Source organism: Lissotriton helveticus, chromosome 11 (assembly GCF_964261635.1).
Source record: "Lissotriton helveticus chromosome 11, aLisHel1.1, whole genome shotgun sequence".
Lineage (NCBI taxonomy): Eukaryota > Metazoa > Chordata > Amphibia > Caudata > Salamandridae > Lissotriton > Lissotriton helveticus.
This window is the reverse complement of record NC_136072.1, coordinates 39330271-39352264: the sequence shown is the minus strand read 5'-3', so window position 1 is coordinate 39352264 and position 21994 is coordinate 39330271. Positions and strand designations below refer to the sequence as shown.

General features: G+C 43.8%; 16 non-coding genes across 16 annotated transcripts; all 16 read right to left on the bottom strand.

Annotated features, from left to right (window-relative positions):
* Positions 1–652: 652 nt before the first annotated feature.
* TRNAG-UCC (transfer RNA glycine (anticodon UCC)) lies at positions 653–724 on the bottom strand. Its single transcript has one exon. It is a non-coding gene; the product is annotated as a tRNA-Gly (tRNA).
* A 2478-nt stretch (positions 725–3202) lies between these two features.
* Positions 3203–3274, bottom strand: TRNAG-UCC (transfer RNA glycine (anticodon UCC)). Its single transcript has one exon. It is a non-coding gene; the product is annotated as a tRNA-Gly (tRNA).
* Positions 3275–4173: 899 nt separating this feature from the next.
* TRNAG-UCC (transfer RNA glycine (anticodon UCC)) lies at positions 4174–4245 on the bottom strand. Its single transcript has one exon. It is a non-coding gene; the product is annotated as a tRNA-Gly (tRNA).
* A 1507-nt stretch (positions 4246–5752) lies between these two features.
* TRNAG-UCC (transfer RNA glycine (anticodon UCC)) lies at positions 5753–5824 on the bottom strand. Its single transcript has one exon. It is a non-coding gene; the product is annotated as a tRNA-Gly (tRNA).
* An 899-nt stretch (positions 5825–6723) lies between these two features.
* On the bottom strand, positions 6724–6795 carry TRNAG-UCC (transfer RNA glycine (anticodon UCC)). Its single transcript has one exon. It is a non-coding gene; the product is annotated as a tRNA-Gly (tRNA).
* A 1512-nt stretch (positions 6796–8307) lies between these two features.
* Positions 8308–8379, bottom strand: TRNAG-UCC (transfer RNA glycine (anticodon UCC)). The gene has a single exon. It is a non-coding gene; the product is annotated as a tRNA-Gly (tRNA).
* An 899-nt stretch (positions 8380–9278) lies between these two features.
* Positions 9279–9350, bottom strand: TRNAG-UCC (transfer RNA glycine (anticodon UCC)). The gene has a single exon. It is a non-coding gene; the product is annotated as a tRNA-Gly (tRNA).
* Positions 9351–10857: 1507 nt separating this feature from the next.
* Positions 10858–10929, bottom strand: TRNAG-UCC (transfer RNA glycine (anticodon UCC)). The gene has a single exon. It is a non-coding gene; the product is annotated as a tRNA-Gly (tRNA).
* An 899-nt stretch (positions 10930–11828) lies between these two features.
* On the bottom strand, positions 11829–11900 carry TRNAG-UCC (transfer RNA glycine (anticodon UCC)). Its single transcript has one exon. It is a non-coding gene; the product is annotated as a tRNA-Gly (tRNA).
* Positions 11901–13407: 1507 nt separating this feature from the next.
* TRNAG-UCC (transfer RNA glycine (anticodon UCC)) lies at positions 13408–13479 on the bottom strand. The gene has a single exon. It is a non-coding gene; the product is annotated as a tRNA-Gly (tRNA).
* An 899-nt stretch (positions 13480–14378) lies between these two features.
* TRNAG-UCC (transfer RNA glycine (anticodon UCC)) lies at positions 14379–14450 on the bottom strand. Its single transcript has one exon. It is a non-coding gene; the product is annotated as a tRNA-Gly (tRNA).
* Positions 14451–15957: 1507 nt separating this feature from the next.
* On the bottom strand, positions 15958–16029 carry TRNAG-UCC (transfer RNA glycine (anticodon UCC)). Its single transcript has one exon. It is a non-coding gene; the product is annotated as a tRNA-Gly (tRNA).
* Positions 16030–16928: 899 nt separating this feature from the next.
* On the bottom strand, positions 16929–17000 carry TRNAG-UCC (transfer RNA glycine (anticodon UCC)). The gene has a single exon. It is a non-coding gene; the product is annotated as a tRNA-Gly (tRNA).
* A 1507-nt stretch (positions 17001–18507) lies between these two features.
* TRNAG-UCC (transfer RNA glycine (anticodon UCC)) lies at positions 18508–18579 on the bottom strand. The gene has a single exon. It is a non-coding gene; the product is annotated as a tRNA-Gly (tRNA).
* An 899-nt stretch (positions 18580–19478) lies between these two features.
* On the bottom strand, positions 19479–19550 carry TRNAG-UCC (transfer RNA glycine (anticodon UCC)). The gene has a single exon. It is a non-coding gene; the product is annotated as a tRNA-Gly (tRNA).
* Positions 19551–21057: 1507 nt separating this feature from the next.
* Positions 21058–21129, bottom strand: TRNAG-UCC (transfer RNA glycine (anticodon UCC)). Its single transcript has one exon. It is a non-coding gene; the product is annotated as a tRNA-Gly (tRNA).
* Positions 21130–21994: the final 865 nt, after the last annotated feature.

Sequence of the window (21994 nt, the reverse complement as noted above, 5' to 3'; positions counted from 1 at the left end):
TACTAGCGCTAACATGCTCAGGATTTGGCTTTACCTGGGAGCCAGAGATCTACCCGGTGTGAGGCTTTTGAGCGTTTGGGAGCGTTCGGGACGTGAGTGGACGTTGGACAGGAAACTATGCAAATTTCAAGCATCCAACCTTCCTGCTGCAGTGAGAGGCTCTTTCCATGGACATCTGCCTCTTGGATTCCTCTCAACTTGCCTTCTGATAAAACATTTTGTGAGCTGCAGTTACCTTCGACAGCTACGAGGTGGCGCTACATTCAGGTCAGAGCACAAGTATGCAAAAATGTTACGGACTTTGGCCAGATTTATCGGTGGGTCTTGCATATTTTTTTCAGAGGCTAGAAATTGCCTAGAAATGCTTTTTAACATAGAGATGCTGGAGGTATAATGTCTGGTCGGGCCTCAGCCCTTTCATTGCCTGCCCAAAATAACATATTTATTACCAGCACATGTGAATGGCGACTCTGCTTTATGAAACTTATCATATATTAGGACAATGAATATAGCAGAAGGGGCGATTGAGATGTTTGCCTACGTATTTTTTAATTTCTATATATATGGCTGATTAATCTGTTCATGATATTTCCATTTTGTGACATGTTGAACTAAAATATATCCTGCTTGCAGAATACATAAGTATTTGCACTGCGTTGGCCGGGAATCGAACCCGGGTCAACTGCTTGGAAGGCAGCTATGCTCACCACTATACCACCAACGCCCTCTGTCATTTATGCTTATTATTGTGTCTCTTTACTTTCAAAGTAAAGGGTGGATCCTTTGACGATCCCTCTCTTGTATTTCAGCAGACACAGATAGTTGAGAAGTCTTTTCTCACATAGCTGGCGCAAGCTTGCGCTTTTCCTTTCTGGCAGCGTGGAAATGACAGCTTGGTCCTTGGAAGGAAAATAAAGCAAATTTAGCAGAGGATGGTTTCGATCCATCGACCTCTGGGTTATGGGCCCAGCACGCTTCCGCTGCGCCACTCTGCTCCTCTGTGAAAGTGTTCTCTTTATGCAGATGAGGAGCATTCAGTGGAGTGACGTGGGCGTTCGGGACGTGAGAGGACGTTGGACAGGAAACTATGCAAATTTGAAGCATCCAACCTTCCTGCTGTAGTCAGAGGCTCTTTCTATGGACATCTGCCTCTTGGATTCCTCTCAACTTGCCCTCTTATGAAACATTTTGTGAGCTGCAGTTACCTCCGATGGCTACAAGGTGGCGCTACATTCAGGTGAGAGCACAAGTATGCCCAAAATGTTAGTGACTTTTGCCAGATTTATCGGTGGATCTTGCATATTTTTTTCAGAGGCTAGATATTGCCTAGAAATGCTTTTTAACATAGAGATGCTGGAGTTATAATGTCTGGTCGGGCCTCAGCCCTTTCATTGTCTGCCCACTGTAACATATTTATTACCAGCACATGTGAGTGGTGACTCTGCTTTATGGAACTTATCATATATTAGGGCAATGAATATAGCAGAAGGGGCGATCGAGATGTTTGCCTACGTATTTGTTTATTTTTTTATATCTGGCTGATTAATCTGTTCATGATATTTCCATTTTGTGACATATTGCATTAAAATATATCCAGCTTGCAGAATATATAAGTATTTGTACTGCGTTGGCCGGGAATCAAACCCGGGTCAACTGCTTGGAAGGCAGCTATGCTCACCACTATACCATCAACGCCCTATGATCTGTATGCTCTCGGTTCTAAACATTAGGACCCTGAGTGCAATGTCTATCTTGCACCAGCTTCAACGGTGCATTTGGTTTAGATACCAACATGAAAAGCAGTAGAAAGTTTTTAGCAGAGGGTAAGGAACTGGGATTGAAACCAAGGTCAAAGCTGTGCGGAAGAGAAGAATGGAAAGCAGTAGTACAAATAATAGATATGAACATATAGATGCAGCATGGGAAGCAAAGCAGGGAAGAGAAAGAGAGAACATTCCAGGAAATGCCCAGGAGATAGATAATAGCACAACTAAAAGGGAAGAATGAAATTCAAAGCATGCCCAGAAAAGTGTTTGAAGGTCCCACCAGTCATTTATGCTTATTATTGTGTGTCTTTACTTTCAAAGTACAGGGTGGATCCTTTTACGATCCCTCTCTTGTATTTCAGCAGACACAGATAGTTGAGAAGTCTTTTCTCACATAGCTGGCAAAAGCTTGCGCTTTTACTTGCTGGCAGCCTGGGAATGACAGCTTGGTCCTTGGAAGAAAAATCAAGCAAAATTAGCAGAGGATGGTTTCGATCCATCGACCTCTGGGTTATGGGCCCAGCACGCTTCCGCTGCGCCACTCTGCTCCGTTGTGAAAGTGTTCTCTTTATGCAAATAAGGAGCATTCAGCAGAGTAGAGTGGGATTGGTCGGGCTCTCACCTCATTTGCCTAAGTATATCGCAAGGCATGCTGGGTGCAGAAAAACTTAATCTTCCCCTCTCACAATCAGTCATAACTGAAAGCCAGACACTCTCAGGCACTAGCCGTTTCAAACATTTATCAAGACAGCAGCTCTTGAACCCTCTATATCTCTCTCTGTGATACTAGCGCTAACATGCTCAGGATTTGGCTTTACCTGGGAGCCAGAGATCTACCCGGTGTGAGGCTTTTGAGCGTTTGGGAGCGTTCGGGAGGTGAGTGGACGTTGGACAGGAAACTATGCAAATTTCAAGCATCCAACCTTCCTGCTGCAGTGAGAGGCTCTTTCCATGGACATCTGCCTCTTGGATTCCTCTCAACTTGCCTTCTGATAAAACATTTTGTGAGCTGCAGTTACCTTCGACAGCTACGAGGTGGCGCTACATTCAGGTCAGAGCACAAGTATGCAAAAATGTTACGGACTTTGGCCAGATTTATCGGTGGGTCTTGCATATTTTTTTCAGAGGCTAGAAATTGCCTAGAAATGCTTTTTAACATAGAGATGCTGGAGGTATAATGTCTGGTCGGGCCTCAGCCCTTTCATTGCCTGCCCAAAATAACATATTTATTACCAGCACATGTGAATGGCGACTCTGCTTTATGAAACTTATCATATATTAGGACAATGAATATAGCAGAAGGGGCGATTGAGATGTTTGCCTACGTATTTTTTAATTTCTATATATATGGCTGATTAATCTGTTCATGATATTTCCATTTTGTGACATGTTGAACTAAAATATATCCTGCTTGCAGAATACATAAGTATTTGCACTGCGTTGGCCGGGAATCGAACCCGGGTCAACTGCTTGGAAGGCAGCTATGCTCACCACTATACCACCAACGCCCTCTGTCATTTATGCTTATTATTGTGTCTCTTTACTTTCAAAGTAAAGGGTGGATCCTTTGACGATCCCTCTCTTGTATTTCAGCAGACACAGATAGTTGAGAAGTCTTTTCTCACATAGCTGGCGCAAGCTTGCGCTTTTCCTTTCTGGCAGCGTGGAAATGACAGCTTGGTCCTTGGAAGGAAAATAAAGCAAATTTAGCAGAGGATGGTTTCGATCCATCGACCTCTGGGTTATGGGCCCAGCACGCTTCCGCTGCGCCACTCTGCTCCTCTGTGAAAGTGTTCTCTTTATGCAGATGAGGAGCATTCAGTGGAGTGACGTGGGCGTTCGGGACGTGAGAGGACGTTGGACAGGAAACTATGCAAATTTGAAGCATCCAACCTTCCTGCTGTAGTCAGAGGCTCTTTCTATGGACATCTGCCTCTTGGATTCCTCTCAACTTGCCCTCTTATGAAACATTTTGTGAGCTGCAGTTACCTCCGATGGCTACAAGGTGGCGCTACATTCAGGTGAGAGCACAAGTATGCCCAAAATGTTAGTGACTTTTGCCAGATTTATCGGTGGATCTTGCATATTTTTTTCAGAGGCTAGATATTGCCTAGAAATGCTTTTTAACATAGAGATGCTGGAGTTATAATGTCTGGTCGGGCCTCAGCCCTTTCATTGTCTGCCCACTGTAACATATTTATTACCAGCACATGTGAGTGGTGACTCTGCTTTATGGAACTTATCATATATTAGGGCAATGAATATAGCAGAAGGGGCGATCGAGATGTTTGCCTACGTATTTGTTTATTTTTTTATATCTGGCTGATTAATCTGTTCATGATATTTCCATTTTGTGACATATTGCATTAAAATATATCCAGCTTGCAGAATATATAAGTATTTGTACTGCGTTGGCCGGGAATCGAACCCGGGTCAACTGCTTGGAAGGCAGCTATGCTCACCACTATACCATCAACGCCCTATGATCTGTATGCTCTCGGTTCTAAACATTACGACCCTGAGTGCAATGTCTATCTTGCACCAGCTTCAACGGTGCATTTGGTTTAGATACCAACATGAAAAGCAGTAGAAAGTTTTTAGCAGAGGGTAAGGAACTGGGATTGAAACCAAGGTCAAAGCTGTGCGGAAGAGAAGAATGGAAAGCAGTAGTACAAATAATAGATATGAACATATAGATGCAGCATGGGAAGCAAAGCAGGGAAGAGAAAGAGAGAACATTCCAGGAAATGCCCAGGAGATAGATAATAGCACAACTAAAAGGGAAGAATGAAATTCAAAGCATGCCCAGAAAAGTGTTTGAAGGTCCCACCAGTCATTTATGCTTATTATTGTGTGTCTTTACTTTCAAAGTACAGGGTGGATCCTTTTACGATCCCTCTCTTGTATTTCAGCAGACACAGATAGTTGAGAAGTCTTTTCTCACATAGCTGGCAAAAGCTTGCGCTTTTACTTGCTGGCAGCCTGGGAATGACAGCTTGGTCCTTGGAAGAAAAATCAAGCAAAATTAGCAGAGGATGGTTTCGATCCATCGACCTCTGGGTTATGGGCCCAGCACGCTTCCGCTGCGCCACTCTGCTCCGTTGTGAAAGTGTTCTCTTTATGCAAATAAGGAGCATTCAGCAGAGTAGAGTGGGATTGGTCGGGCTCTCACCTCATTTGCCTAAGTATATCGCAAGGCATGCTGGGTGCAGAAAAACTTAATCTTCCCCTCTCACAATCAGTCATAACTGAAAGCCAGACACTCTCAGGCACTAGCCGTTTCAAACATTTATCAAGACAGCAGCTCTTGAACCCTCTATATCTCTCTCTGTGATACTAGCGCTAACATGCTCAGGATTTGGCTTTACCTGGGAGCCAGAGATCTACCCGGTGTGAGGCTTTTGAGCGTTTGGGAGCGTTCGGGACGTGAGTGGACGTTGGACAGGAAACTATGCAAATTTCAAGCATCCAACCTTCCTGCTGCAGTGAGAGGCTCTTTCCATGGACATCTGCCTCTTGGATTCCTCTCAACTTGCCTTCTGATAAAACATTTTGTGAGCTGCAGTTACCTTCGACAGCTACGAGGTGGCGCTACATTCAGGTCAGAGCACAAGTATGCAAAAATGTTACGGACTTTGGCCAGATTTATCGGTGGGTCTTGCATATTTTTTTCAGAGGCTAGAAATTGCCTAGAAATGCTTTTTAACATAGAGATGCTGGAGGTATAATGTCTGGTCGGGCCTCAGCCCTTTCATTGCCTGCCCAAAATAACATATTTATTACCAGCACATGTGAATGGCGACTCTGCTTTATGAAACTTATCATATATTAGGACAATGAATATAGCAGAAGGGGCGATTGAGATGTTTGCCTACGTATTTTTTAATTTCTATATATATGGCTGATTAATCTGTTCATGATATTTCCATTTTGTGACATGTTGAACTAAAATATATCCTGCTTGCAGAATACATAAGTATTTGCACTGCGTTGGCCGGGAATCAAACCCGGGTCAACTGCATGGAAGGCAGCTATGCTCACCACTATACCACCAACGCCCTCTGTCATTTATGCTTATTATTGTGTCTCTTTACTTTCAAAGTAAAGGGTGGATCCTTTGACGATCCCTCTCTTGTATTTCAGCAGACACAGATAGTTGAGAAGTCTTTTCTCACATAGCTGGCGCAAGCTTGCGCTTTTCCTTTCTGGCAGCGTGGAAATGACAGCTTGGTCCTTGGAAGGAAAATAAAGCAAATTTAGCAGAGGATGGTTTCGATCCATCGACCTCTGGGTTATGGGCCCAGCACGCTTCCGCTGCGCCACTCTGCTCCTCTGTGAAAGTGTTCTCTTTATGCAGATGAGGAGCATTCAGTGGAGTGACGTGGGCGTTCGGGACGTGAGAGGACGTTGGACAGGAAACTATGCAAATTTGAAGCATCCAACCTTCCTGCTGTAGTCAGAGGCTCTTTCTATGGACATCTGCCTCTTGGATTCCTCTCAACTTGCCCTCTTATGAAACATTTTGTGAGCTGCAGTTACCTCCGATGGCTACAAGGTGGCGCTACATTCAGGTGAGAGCACAAGTATGCCCAAAATGTTAGTGACTTTTGCCAGATTTATCGGTGGATCTTGCATATTTTTTTCAGAGGCTAGATATTGCCTAGAAATGCTTTTTAACATAGAGATGCTGGAGTTATAATGTCTGGTCGGGCCTCAGCCCTTTCATTGTCTGCCCACTGTAACATATTTATTACCAGCACATGTGAGTGGTGACTCTGCTTTATGGAACTTATCATATATTAGGGCAATGAATATAGCAGAAGGGGCGATCGAGATGTTTGCCTACGTATTTGTTTATTTTTTTATATCTGGCTGATTAATCTGTTCATGATATTTCCATTTTGTGACATATTGCATTAAAATATATCCAGCTTGCAGAATATATAAGTATTTGTACTGCGTTGGCCGGGAATCGAACCCGGGTCAACTGCTTGGAAGGCAGCTATGCTCACCACTATACCACCAACACCCTATGATCTGTATGCTCTCGGTTCTAAACATTACGACCCTGAGTGCAATGTCTATCTTGCACCAGCTTCAACGGTGCATTTGGTTTAGATACCAACATGAAAAGCAGTAGAAAGTTTTTAGCAGAGGGTAAGGAACTGGGATTGAAACCAAGGTCAAAGCTGTGCGGAAGAGAAGAATGGAAAGCAGTAGTACAAATAATAGATATGAACATATAGATGCAGCATGGGAAGCAAAGCAGGGAAGAGAAAGAGAGAACATTCCAGGAAATGCCCAGGAGATAGATAATAGCACAACTAAAAGGGAAGAATGAAATTCAAAGCATGCCCAGAAAAGTGTTTGAAGGTCCCACCAGTCATTTATGCTTATTATTGTGTGTCTTTACTTTCAAAGTACAGGGTGGATCCTTTTACGATCCCTCTCTTGTATTTCAGCAGACACAGATAGTTGAGAAGTCTTTTCTCACATAGCTGGCAAAAGCTTGCGCTTTTACTTGCTGGCAGCCTGGGAATGACAGCTTGGTCCTTGGAAGAAAAATCAAGCAAAATTAGCAGAGGATGGTTTCGATCCATCGACCTCTGGGTTATGGGCCCAGCACGCTTCCGCTGCGCCACTCTGCTCCGTTGTGAAAGTGTTCTCTTTATGCAAATAAGGAGCATTCAGCAGAGTAGAATGGGATTGGTCGGGCTCTCACCTCATTTGCCTAAGTATATCGCAAGGCATGCTGGGTGCAGAAAAACTTAATCTTCCCCTCTAACAATCAGTCATAACTGAAAGCCAGACACTCTCAGGCACTAGCCGTTTCAAACATTTATCAAGACAGCAGCTCTTGAACCCTCTATATCTCTCTCTGTGATACTAGCGCTAACATGCTCAGGATTTGGCTTTACCTGGGAGCCAGAGATCTACCCGGTGAGGGCTTGCCCGGTGTGAGGCTTTTGAGCGTTTGGGAGCGTTCGGGACGTTGGACAGGAAACTATGCAAATTTCAAGCATCCAACCTTCCTGCTGCAGTGAGAGGCTCTTTCCATGGACATCTGCCTCTTGGATTCCTCTCAACTTGCCTTCTGATAAAACATTTTGTGAGCTGCAGTTACCTTCGACAGCTACGAGGTGGCGCTACATTCAGGTCAGAGCACAAGTATGCAAAAATGTTACGGACTTTGGCCAGATTTATCGGTGGGTCTTGCATATTTTTTTCAGAGGCTAGAAATTGCCTAGAAATGCTTTTTAACATAGAGATGCTGGAGGTATAATGTCTGGTCGGGCCTCAGCCCTTTCATTGCCTGCCCAAAATAACATATTTATTACCAGCACATGTGAATGGCGACTCTGCTTTATGAAACTTATCATATATTAGGACAATGAATATAGCAGAAGGGGCGATTGAGATGTTTGCCTACGTATTTTTTAATTTCTATATATATGGCTGATTAATCTGTTCATGATATTTCCATTTTGTGACATGTTGAACTAAAATATATCCTGCTTGCAGAATACATAAGTATTTGCACTGCGTTGGCCGGGAATCAAACCCGGGTCAACTGCATGGAAGGCAGCTATGCTCACCACTATACCACCAACGCCCTCTGTCATTTATGCTTATTATTGTGTCTCTTTACTTTCAAAGTAAAGGGTGGATCCTTTGACGATCCCTCTCTTGTATTTCAGCAGACACAGATAGTTGAGAAGTCTTTTCTCACATAGCTGGCGCAAGCTTGCGCTTTTCCTTTCTGGCAGCGTGGAAATGACAGCTTGGTCCTTGGAAGGAAAATAAAGCAAATTTAGCAGAGGATGGTTTCGATCCATCGACCTCTGGGTTATGGGCCCAGCACGCTTCCGCTGCGCCACTCTGCTCCTCTGTGAAAGTGTTCTCTTTATGCAGATGAGGAGCATTCAGTGGAGTGACGTGGGCGTTCGGGACGTGAGAGGACGTTGGACAGGAAACTATGCAAATTTGAAGCATCCAACCTTCCTGCTGTAGTCAGAGGCTCTTTCTATGGACATCTGCCTCTTGGATTCCTCTCAACTTGCCCTCTTATGAAACATTTTGTGAGCTGCAGTTACCTCCGATGGCTACAAGGTGGCGCTACATTCAGGTGAGAGCACAAGTATGCCCAAAATGTTAGTGACTTTTGCCAGATTTATCGGTGGATCTTGCATATTTTTTTCAGAGGCTAGATATTGCCTAGAAATGCTTTTTAACATAGAGATGCTGGAGTTATAATGTCTGGTCGGGCCTCAGCCCTTTCATTGTCTGCCCACTGTAACATATTTATTACCAGCACATGTGAGTGGTGACTCTGCTTTATGGAACTTATCATATATTAGGGCAATGAATATAGCAGAAGGGGCGATCGAGATGTTTGCCTACGTATTTGTTTATTTTTTTATATCTGGCTGATTAATCTGTTCATGATATTTCCATTTTGTGACATATTGCATTAAAATATATCCAGCTTGCAGAATATATAAGTATTTGTACTGCGTTGGCCGGGAATCGAACCCGGGTCAACTGCTTGGAAGGCAGCTATGCTCACCACTATACCACCAACGCCCTATGATCTGTATGCTCTCGGTTCTAAACATTACGACCCTGAGTGCAATGTCTATCTTGCACCAGCTTCAACGGTGCATTTGGTTTAGATACCAACATGAAAAGCAGTAGAAAGTTTTTAGCAGAGGGTAAGGAACTGGGATTGAAACCAAGGTCAAAGCTGTGCGGAAGAGAAGAATGGAAAGCAGTAGTACAAATAATAGATATGAACATATAGATGCAGCATGGGAAGCAAAGCAGGGAAGAGAAAGAGAGAACATTCCAGGAAATGCCCAGGAGATAGATAATAGCACAACTAAAAGGGAAGAATGAAATTCAAAGCATGCCCAGAAAAGTGTTTGAAGGTCCCACCAGTCATTTATGCTTATTATTGTGTGTCTTTACTTTCAAAGTACAGGGTGGATCCTTTTACGATCCCTCTCTTGTATTTCAGCAGACACAGATAGTTGAGAAGTCTTTTCTCACATAGCTGGCAAAAGCTTGCGCTTTTACTTGCTGGCAGCCTGGGAATGACAGCTTGGTCCTTGGAAGAAAAATCAAGCAAAATTAGCAGAGGATGGTTTCGATCCATCGACCTCTGGGTTATGGGCCCAGCACGCTTCCGCTGCGCCACTCTGCTCCGTTGTGAAAGTGTTCTCTTTATGCAAATAAGGAGCATTCAGCAGAGTAGAGTGGGATTGGTCGGGCTCTCACCTCATTTGCCTAAGTATATCGCAAGGCATGCTGGGTGCAGAAAAACTTAATCTTCCCCTCTCACAATCAGTCATAACTGAAAGCCAGACACTCTCAGGCACTAGCCGTTTCAAACATTTATCAAGACAGCAGCTCTTGAACCCTCTATATCTCTCTCTGTGATACTAGCGCTAACATGCTCAGGATTTGGCTTTACCTGGGAGCCAGAGATCTACCCGGTGTGAGGCTTTTGAGCGTTTGGGAGCGTTCGGGACGTGAGTGGACGTTGGACAGGAAACTATGCAAATTTCAAGCATCCAACCTTCCTGCTGCAGTGAGAGGCTCTTTCCATGGACATCTGCCTCTTGGATTCCTCTCAACTTGCCTTCTGATAAAACATTTTGTGAGCTGCAGTTACCTTCGACAGCTACGAGGTGGCGCTACATTCAGGTCAGAGCACAAGTATGCAAAAATGTTACGGACTTTGGCCAGATTTATCGGTGGGTCTTGCATATTTTTTTCAGAGGCTAGAAATTGCCTAGAAATGCTTTTTAACATAGAGATGCTGGAGGTATAATGTCTGGTCGGGCCTCAGCCCTTTCATTGCCTGCCCAAAATAACATATTTATTACCAGCACATGTGAATGGCGACTCTGCTTTATGAAACTTATCATATATTAGGACAATGAATATAGCAGAAGGGGCGATTGAGATGTTTGCCTACGTATTTTTTAATTTCTATATATATGGCTGATTAATCTGTTCATGATATTTCCATTTTGTGACATGTTGAACTAAAATATATCCTGCTTGCAGAATACATAAGTATTTGCACTGCGTTGGCCGGGAATCGAACCCGGGTCAACTGCTTGGAAGGCAGCTATGCTCACCACTATACCACCAACGCCCTCTGTCATTTATGCTTATTATTGTGTCTCTTTACTTTCAAAGTAAAGGGTGGATCCTTTGACGATCCCTCTCTTGTATTTCAGCAGACACAGATAGTTGAGAAGTCTTTTCTCACATAGCTGGCGCAAGCTTGCGCTTTTCCTTTCTGGCAGCGTGGAAATGACAGCTTGGTCCTTGGAAGGAAAATAAAGCAAATTTAGCAGAGGATGGTTTCGATCCATCGACCTCTGGGTTATGGGCCCAGCACGCTTCCGCTGCGCCACTCTGCTCCTCTGTGAAAGTGTTCTCTTTATGCAGATGAGGAGCATTCAGTGGAGTGACGTGGGCGTTCGGGACGTGAGAGGACGTTGGACAGGAAACTATGCAAATTTGAAGCATCCAACCTTCCTGCTGTAGTCAGAGGCTCTTTCTATGGACATCTGCCTCTTGGATTCCTCTCAACTTGCCCTCTTATGAAACATTTTGTGAGCTGCAGTTACCTCCGATGGCTACAAGGTGGCGCTACATTCAGGTGAGAGCACAAGTATGCCCAAAATGTTAGTGACTTTTGCCAGATTTATCGGTGGATCTTGCATATTTTTTTCAGAGGCTAGATATTGCCTAGAAATGCTTTTTAACATAGAGATGCTGGAGTTATAATGTCTGGTCGGGCCTCAGCCCTTTCATTGTCTGCCCACTGTAACATATTTATTACCAGCACATGTGAGTGGTGACTCTGCTTTATGGAACTTATCATATATTAGGGCAATGAATATAGCAGAAGGGGCGATCGAGATGTTTGCCTACGTATTTGTTTATTTTTTTATATCTGGCTGATTAATCTGTTCATGATATTTCCATTTTGTGACATATTGCATTAAAATATATCCAGCTTGCAGAATATATAAGTATTTGTACTGCGTTGGCCGGGAATCGAACCCGGGTCAACTGCTTGGAAGGCAGCTATGCTCACCACTATACCATCAACGCCCTATGATCTGTATGCTCTCGGTTCTAAACATTACGACCCTGAGTGCAATGTCTATCTTGCACCAGCTTCAACGGTGCATTTGGTTTAGATACCAACATGAAAAGCAGTAGAAAGTTTTTAGCAGAGGGTAAGGAACTGGGATTGAAACCAAGGTCAAAGCTGTGCGGAAGAGAAGAATGGAAAGCAGTAGTACAAATAATAGATATGAACATATAGATGCAGCATGGGAAGCAAAGCAGGGAAGAGAAAGAGAGAACATTCCAGGAAATGCCCAGGAGATAGATAATAGCACAACTAAAAGGGAAGAATGAAATTCAAAGCATGCCCAGAAAAGTGTTTGAAGGTCCCACCAGTCATTTATGCTTATTATTGTGTGTCTTTACTTTCAAAGTACAGGGTGGATCCTTTTACGATCCCTCTCTTGTATTTCAGCAGACACAGATAGTTGAGAAGTCTTTTCTCACATAGCTGGCAAAAGCTTGCGCTTTTACTTGCTGGCAGCCTGGGAATGACAGCTTGGTCCTTGGAAGAAAAATCAAGCAAAATTAGCAGAGGATGGTTTCGATCCATCGACCTCTGGGTTATGGGCCCAGCACGCTTCCGCTGCGCCACTCTGCTCCGTTGTGAAAGTGTTCTCTTTATGCAAATAAGGAGCATTCAGCAGAGTAGAGTGGGATTGGTCGGGCTCTCACCTCATTTGCCTAAGTATATCGCAAGGCATGCTGGGTGCAGAAAAACTTAATCTTCCCCTCTCACAATCAGTCATAACTGAAAGCCAGACACTCTCAGGCACTAGCCGTTTCAAACATTTATCAAGACAGCAGCTCTTGAACCCTCTATATCTCTCTCTGTGATACTAGCGCTAACATGCTCAGGATTTGGCTTTACCTGGGAGCCAGAGATCTACCCGGTGTGAGGCTTTTGAGCGTTTGGGAGCGTTCGGGACGTGAGTGGACGTTGGACAGGAAACTATGCAAATTTCAAGCATCCAACCTTCCTGCTGCAGTGAGAGGCTCTTTCCATGGACATCTGCCTCTTGGATTCCTCTCAACTTGCCTTCTGATAAAACATTTTGTGAGCTGCAGTTACCTTCGACAGCTACGAGGTGGCGCTACATTCAGGTCAGAGCACAAGTATGCAAAAATGTTACGGACTTTGGCCAGATTTATCGGTGGGTCTTGCATATTTTTTTCAGAGGCTAGAAATTGCCTAGAAATGCTTTTTAACATAGAGATGCTGGAGGTATAATGTCTGGTCGGGCCTCAGCCCTTTCATTGCCTGCCCAAAATAACATATTTATTACCAGCACATGTGAATGGCGACTCTGCTTTATGAAACTTATCATATATTAGGACAATGAATATAGCAGAAGGGGCGATTGAGATGTTTGCCTACGTATTTTTTAATTTCTATATATATGGCTGATTAATCTGTTCATGATATTTCCATTTTGTGACATGTTGAACTAAAATATATCCTGCTTGCAGAATACATAAGTATTTGCACTGCGTTGGCCGGGAATCGAACCCGGGTCAACTGCTTGGAAGGCAGCTATGCTCACCACTATACCACCAACGCCCTCTGTCATTTATGCTTATTATTGTGTCTCTTTACTTTCAAAGTAAAGGGTGGATCCTTTGACGATCCCTCTCTTGTATTTCAGCAGACACAGATAGTTGAGAAGTCTTTTCTCACATAGCTGGCGCAAGCTTGCGCTTTTCCTTTCTGGCAGCGTGGAAATGACAGCTTGGTCCTTGGAAGGAAAATAAAGCAAATTTAGCAGAGGATGGTTTCGATCCATCGACCTCTGGGTTATGGGCCCAGCACGCTTCCGCTGCGCCACTCTGCTCCTCTGTGAAAGTGTTCTCTTTATGCAGATGAGGAGCATTCAGTGGAGTGACGTGGGCGTTCGGGACGTGAGAGGACGTTGGACAGGAAACTATGCAAATTTGAAGCATCCAACCTTCCTGCTGTAGTCAGAGGCTCTTTCTATGGACATCTGCCTCTTGGATTCCTCTCAACTTGCCCTCTTATGAAACATTTTGTGAGCTGCAGTTACCTCCGATGGCTACAAGGTGGCGCTACATTCAGGTGAGAGCACAAGTATGCCCAAAATGTTAGTGACTTTTGCCAGATTTATCGGTGGATCTTGCATATTTTTTTCAGAGGCTAGATATTGCCTAGAAATGCTTTTTAACATAGAGATGCTGGAGTTATAATGTCTGGTCGGGCCTCAGCCCTTTCATTGTCTGCCCACTGTAACATATTTATTACCAGCACATGTGAGTGGTGACTCTGCTTTATGGAACTTATCATATATTAGGGCAATGAATATAGCAGAAGGGGCGATCGAGATGTTTGCCTACGTATTTGTTTATTTTTTTATATCTGGCTGATTAATCTGTTCATGATATTTCCATTTTGTGACATATTGCATTAAAATATATCCAGCTTGCAGAATATATAAGTATTTGTACTGCGTTGGCCGGGAATCGAACCCGGGTCAACTGCTTGGAAGGCAGCTATGCTCACCACTATACCACCAACGCCCTATGATCTGTATGCTCTCGGTTCTAAACATTACGACCCTGAGTGCAATGTCTATCTTGCACCAGCTTCAACGGTGCATTTGGTTTAGATACCAACATGAAAAGCAGTAGAAAGTTTTTAGCAGAGAGTAAGGAACTGGGATTGAAACCAAGGTCAAAGCTGTGCGGAAGAGAAGAATGGAAAGCAGTAGTACAAATAATAGATATGAACATATAGATGCAGCATGGCAAGCAAAGCAGGGAAGAGAAAGAGAGAACATTCCAGGAAATGCCCAGGAGATAGATAATAGCACAACTAAAAGGGAAGAATGAAATTCAAAGCATGCCCAGAAAAGTGTTTGAAGGTCCCACCAGTCATTTATGCTTATTATTGTGTGTCTTTACTTTCAAAGTACAGGGTGGATCCTTTTACGATCCCTCTCTTGTATTTCAGCAGACACAGATAGTTGAGAAGTCTTTTCTCACATAGCTGGCAAAAGCTTGCGCTTTTACTTGCTGGCAGCCTGGGAATGACAGCTTGGTCCTTGGAAGAAAAATCAAGCAAAATTAGCAGAGGATGGTTTCGATCCATCGACCTCTGGGTTATGGGCCCAGCACGCTTCCGCTGCGCCACTCTGCTCCGTTGTGAAAGTGTTCTCTTTATGCAAATAAGGAGCATTCAGCAGAGTAGAGTGGGATTGGTCGGGCTCTCACCTCATTTGCCTAAGTATATCGCAAGGCATGCTGGGTGCAGAAAAACTTAATCTTCCCCTCTCACAATCAGTCATAACTGAAAGCCAGACACTCTCAGGCACTAGCCGTTTCAAACATTTATCAAGACAGCAGCTCTTGAACCCTCTATATCTCTCTCTGTGATACTAGCGCTAACATGCTCAGGATTTGGCTTTACCTGGGAGCCAGAGATCTACCCGGTGTGAGGCTTTTGAGCGTTTGGGAGCGTTCGGGACGTGAGTGGACGTTGGACAGGAAACTATGCAAATTTCAAGCATCCAACCTTCCTGCTGCAGTGAGAGGCTCTTTCCATGGACATCTGCCTCTTGGATTCCTCTCAACTTGCCTTCTGATAAAACATTTTGTGAGCTGCAGTTACCTTCGACAGCTACGAGGTGGCGCTACATTCAGGTCAGAGCACAAGTATGCAAAAATGTTACGGACTTTGGCCAGATTTATCGGTGGGTCTTGCATATTTTTTTCAGAGGCTAGAAATTGCCTAGAAATGCTTTTTAACATAGAGATGCTGGAGGTATAATGTCTGGTCGGGCCTCAGCCCTTTCATTGCCTGCCCAAAATAACATATTTATTACCAGCACATGTGAATGGCGACTCTGCTTTATGAAACTTATCATATATTAGGACAATGAATATAGCAGAAGGGGCGATTGAGATGTTTGCCTACGTATTTTTTAATTTCTATATATATGGCTGATTAATCTGTTCATGATATTTCCATTTTGTGACATGTTGAACTAAAATATATCCTGCTTGCAGAATACATAAGTATTTGCACTGCGTTGGCCGGGAATCGAACCCGGGTCAACTGCTTGGAAGGCAGCTATGCTCACCACTATACCACCAACGCCCTCTGTCATTTATGCTTATTATTGTGTCTCTTTACTTTCAAAGTAAAGGGTGGATCCTTTGACGATCCCTCTCTTGTATTTCAGCAGACACAGATAGTTGAGAAGTCTTTTCTCACATAGCTGGCGCAAGCTTGCGCTTTTCCTTTCTGGCAGCGTGGAAATGACAGCTTGGTCCTTGGAAGGAAAATAAAGCAAATTTAGCAGAGGATGGTTTCGATCCATCGACCTCTGGGTTATGGGCCCAGCACGCTTCCGCTGCGCCACTCTGCTCCTCTGTGAAAGTGTTCTCTTTATGCAGATGAGGAGCATTCAGTGGAGTGACGTGGGCGTTCGGGACGTGAGAGGACGTTGGACAGGAAACTATGCAAATTTGAAGCATCCAACCTTCCTGCTGTAGTCAGAGGCTCTTTCTATGGACATCTGCCTCTTGGATTCCTCTCAACTTGCCCTCTTATGAAACATTTTGTGAGCTGCAGTTACCTCCGATGGCTACAAGGTGGCGCTACATTCAGGTGAGAGCACAAGTATGCCCAAAATGTTAGTGACTTTTGCCAGATTTATCGGTGGATCTTGCATATTTTTTTCAGAGGCTAGATATTGCCTAGAAATGCTTTTTAACATAGAGATGCTGGAGTTATAATGTCTGGTCGGGCCTCAGCCCTTTCATTGTCTGCCCACTGTAACATATTTATTACCAGCACATGTGAGTGGTGACTCTGCTTTATGGAACTTATCATATATTAGGGCAATGAATATAGCAGAAGGGGCGATCGAGATGTTTGCCTACGTATTTGTTTATTTTTTTATATCTGGCTGATTAATCTGTTCATGATATTTCCATTTTGTGACATATTGCATTAAAATATATCCAGCTTGCAGAATATATAAGTATTTGTACTGCGTTGGCCGGGAATCGAACCCGGGTCAACTGCTTGGAAGGCAGCTATGCTCACCACTATACCACCAACGCCCTATGATCTGTATGCTCTCGGTTCTAAACATTACGACCCTGAGTGCAATGTCTATCTTGCACCAGCTTCAACGGTGCATTTGGTTTAGATACCAACATGAAAAGCAGTAGAAAGTTTTTAGCAGAGAGTAAGGAACTGGGATTGAAACCAAGGTCAAAGCTGTGCGGAAGAGAAGAATGGAAAGCAGTAGTACAAATAATAGATATGAACATATAGATGCAGCATGGCAAGCAAAGCAGGGAAGAGAAAGAGAGAACATTCCAGGAAATGCCCAGGAGATAGATAATAGCACAACTAAAAGGGAAGAATGAAATTCAAAGCATGCCCAGAAAAGTGTTTGAAGGTCCCACCAGTCATTTATGCTTATTATTGTGTGTCTTTACTTTCAAAGTACAGGGTGGATCCTTTTACGATCCCTCTCTTGTATTTCAGCAGACACAGATAGTTGAGAAGTCTTTTCTCACATAGCTGGCAAAAGCTTGCGCTTTTACTTGCTGGCAGCCTGGGAATGACAGCTTGGTCCTTGGAAGAAAAATCAAGCAAAATTAGCAGAGGATGGTTTCGATCCATCGACCTCTGGGTTATGGGCCCAGCACGCTTCCGCTGCGCCACTCTGCTCCGTTGTGAAAGTGTTCTCTTTATGCAAATAAGGAGCATTCAGCAGAGTAGAGTGGGATTGGTCGGGCTCTCACCTCATTTGCCTAAGTATATCGCAAGGCATGCTGGGTGCAGAAAAACTTAATCTTCCCCTCTCACAATCAGTCATAACTGAAAGCCAGACACTCTCAGGCACTAGCCGTTTCAAACATTTATCAAGACAGCAGCTCTTGAACCCTCTATATCTCTCTCTGTGATACTAGCGCTAACATGCTCAGGATTTGGCTTTACCTGGGAGCCAGAGATCTACCCGGTGTGAGGCTTTTGAGCGTTTGGGAGCGTTCGGGACGTGAGTGGACGTTGGACAGGAAACTATGCAAATTTCAAGCATCCAACCTTCCTGCTGCAGTGAGAGGCTCTTTCCATGGACATCTGCCTCTTGGATTCCTCTCAACTTGCCTTCTGATAAAACATTTTGTGAGCTGCAGTTACCTTCGACAGCTACGAGGTGGCGCTACATTCAGGTCAGAGCACAAGTATGCAAAAATGTTACGGACTTTGGCCAGATTTATCGGTGGGTCTTGCATATTTTTTTCAGAGGCTAGAAATTGCCTAGAAATGCTTTTTAACATAGAGATGCTGGAGGTATAATGTCTGGTCGGGCCTCAGCCCTTTCATTGCCTGCCCAAAATAACATATTTATTACCAGCACATGTGAATGGCGACTCTGCTTTATGAAACTTATCATATATTAGGACAATGAATATAGCAGAAGGGGCGATTGAGATGTTTGCCTACGTATTTTTTAATTTCTATATATATGGCTGATTAATCTGTTCATGATATTTCCATTTTGTGACATGTTGAACTAAAATATATCCTGCTTGCAGAATACATAAGTATTTGCACTGCGTTGGCCGGGAATCGAACCCGGGTCAACTGCTTGGAAGGCAGCTATGCTCACCACTATACCACCAACGCCCTCTGTCATTTATGCTTATTATTGTGTCTCTTTACTTTCAAAGTAAAGGGTGGATCCTTTGACGATCCCTCTCTTGTATTTCAGCAGACACAGATAGTTGAGAAGTCTTTTCTCACATAGCTGGCGCAAGCTTGCGCTTTTCCTTTCTGGCAGCGTGGAAATGACAGCTTGGTCCTTGGAAGGAAAATAAAGCAAATTTAGCAGAGGATGGTTTCGATCCATCGACCTCTGGGTTATGGGCCCAGCACGCTTCCGCTGCGCCACTCTGCTCCTCTGTGAAAGTGTTCTCTTTATGCAGATGAGGAGCATTCAGTGGAGTGACGTGGGCGTTCGGGACGTGAGAGGACGTTGGACAGGAAACTATGCAAATTTGAAGCATCCAACCTTCCTGCTGTAGTCAGAGGCTCTTTCTATGGACATCTGCCTCTTGGATTCCTCTCAACTTGCCCTCTTATGAAACATTTTGTGAGCTGCAGTTACCTCCGATGGCTACAAGGTGGCGCTACATTCAGGTGAGAGCACAAGTATGCCCAAAATGTTAGTGACTTTTGCCAGATTTATCGGTGGATCTTGCATATTTTTTTCAGAGGCTAGATATTGCCTAGAAATGCTTTTTAACATAGAGATGCTGGAGTTATAATGTCTGGTCGGGCCTCAGCCCTTTCATTGTCTGCCCACTGTAACATATTTATTACCAGCACATGTGAGTGGTGACTCTGCTTTATGGAACTTATCATATATTAGGGCAATGAATATAGCAGAAGGGGCGATCGAGATGTTTGCCTACGTATTTGTTTATTTTTTTATATCTGGCTGATTAATCTGTTCATGATATTTCCATTTTGTGACATATTGCATTAAAATATATCCAGCTTGCAGAATATATAAGTATTTGTACTGCGTTGGCCGGGAATCGAACCCGGGTCAACTGCTTGGAAGGCAGCTATGCTCACCACTATACCATCAACGCCCTATGATCTGTATGCTCTCGGTTCTAAACATTACGACCCTGAGTGCAATGTCTATCTTGCACCAGCTTCAACGGTGCATTTGGTTTAGATACCAACATGAAAAGCAGTAGAAAGTTTTTAGCAGAGGGTAAGGAACTGGGATTGAAACCAAGGTCAAAGCTGTGCGGAAGAGAAGAATGGAAAGCAGTAGTACAAATAATAGATATGAACATATAGATGCAGCATGGGAAGCAAAGCAGGGAAGAGAAAGAGAGAACATTCCAGGAAATGCCCAGGAGATAGATAATAGCACAACTAAAAGGGAAGAATGAAATTCAAAGCATGCCCAGAAAAGTGTTTGAAGGTCCCACCAGTCATTTATGCTTATTATTGTGTGTCTTTACTTTCAAAGTACAGGGTGGATCCTTTTACGATCCCTCTCTTGTATTTCAGCAGACACAGATAGTTGAGAAGTCTTTTCTCACATAGCTGGCAAAAGCTTGCGCTTTTACTTGCTGGCAGCCTGGGAATGACAGCTTGGTCCTTGGAAGAAAAATCAAGCAAAATTAGCAGAGGATGGTTTCGATCCATCGACCTCTGGGTTATGGGCCCAGCACGCTTCCGCTGCGCCACTCTGCTCCGTTGTGAAAGTGTTCTCTTTATGCAAATAAGGAGCATTCAGCAGAGTAGAGTGGGATTGGTCGGGCTCTCACCTCATTTGCCTAAGTATATCGCAAGGCATGCTGGGTGCAGAAAAACTTAATCTTCCCCTCTCACAATCAGTCATAACTGAAAGCCAGACACTCTCAGGCACTAGCCGTTTCAAACATTTATCAAGACAGCAGCTCTTGAACCCTCTATATCTCTCTCTGTGATACTAGCGCTAACATGCTCAGGATTTGGCTTTACCTGGGAGCCAGAGATCTACCCGGTGTGAGGCTTTTGAGCGTTTGGGAGCGTTCGGGACGTGAGTGGACGTTGGACAGGAAACTATGCAAATTTCAAGCATCCAACCTTCCTGCTGCAGTGAGAGGCTCTTTCCATGGACATCTGCCTCTTGGATTCCTCTCAACTTGCCTTCTGATAAAACATTTTGTGAGCTGCAGTTACCTTCGACAGCTACGAGGTGGCGCTACATTCAGGTCAGAGCACAAGTATGCAAAAATGTTACGGACTTTGGCCAGATTTATCGGTGGGTCTTGCATATTTTTTTCAGAGGCTAGAAATTGCCTAGAAATGCTTTTTAACATAGAGATGCTGGAGGTATAATGTCTGGTCGGGCCTCAGCCCTTTCATTGCCTGCCCAAAATAACATATTTATTACCAGCACATGTGAATGGCGACTCTGCTTTATGAAACTTATCATATATTAGGACAATGAATATAGCAGAAGGGGCGATTGAGATGTTTGCCTACGTATTTTTTAATTTCTATATATATGGCTGATTAATCTGTTCATGATATTTCCATTTTGTGACATGTTGAACTAAAATATATCCTGCTTGCAGAATACATAAGTATTTGCACTGCGTTGGCCGGGAATCGAACCCGGGTCAACTGCTTGGAAGGCAGCTATGCTCACCACTATACCACCAACGCCCTCTGTCATTTATGCTTATTATTGTGTCTCTTTACTTTCAAAGTAAAGGGTGGATCCTTTGACGATCCCTCTCTTGTATTTCAGCAGACACAGATAGTTGAGAAGTCTTTTCTCACATAGCTGGCGCAAGCTTGCGCTTTTCCTTTCTGGCAGCGTGGAAATGACAGCTTGGTCCTTGGAAGGAAAATAAAGCAAATTTAGCAGAGGATGGTTTCGATCCATCGACCTCTGGGTTATGGGCCCAGCACGCTTCCGCTGCGCCACTCTGCTCCTCTGTGAAAGTGTTCTCTTTATGCAGATGAGGAGCATTCAGTGGAGTGACGTGGGCGTTCGGGACGTGAGAGGACGTTGGACAGGAAACTATGCAAATTTGAAGCATCCAACCTTCCTGCTGTAGTCAGAGGCTCTTTCTATGGACATCTGCCTCTTGGATTCCTCTCAACTTGCCCTCTTATGAAACATTTTGTGAGCTGCAGTTACCTCCGATGGCTACAAGGTGGCGCTACATTCAGGTGAGAGCACAAGTATGCCCAAAATGTTAGTGACTTTTGCCAGATTTATCGGTGGATCTTGCATATTTTTTTCAGAGGCTAGATATTGCCTAGAAATGCTTTTTAACATAGAGATGCTGGAGTTATAATGTCTGGTCGGGCCTCAGCCCTTTCATTGTCTGCCCACTGTAACATATTTATTACCAGCACATGTGAGTGGTGACTCTGCTTTATGGAACTTATCATATATTAGGGCAATGAATATAGCAGAAGGGGCGATCGAGATGTTTGCCTACGTATTTGTTTATTTTTTTATATCTGGCTGATTAATCTGTTCATGATATTTCCATTTTGTGACATATTGCATTAAAAT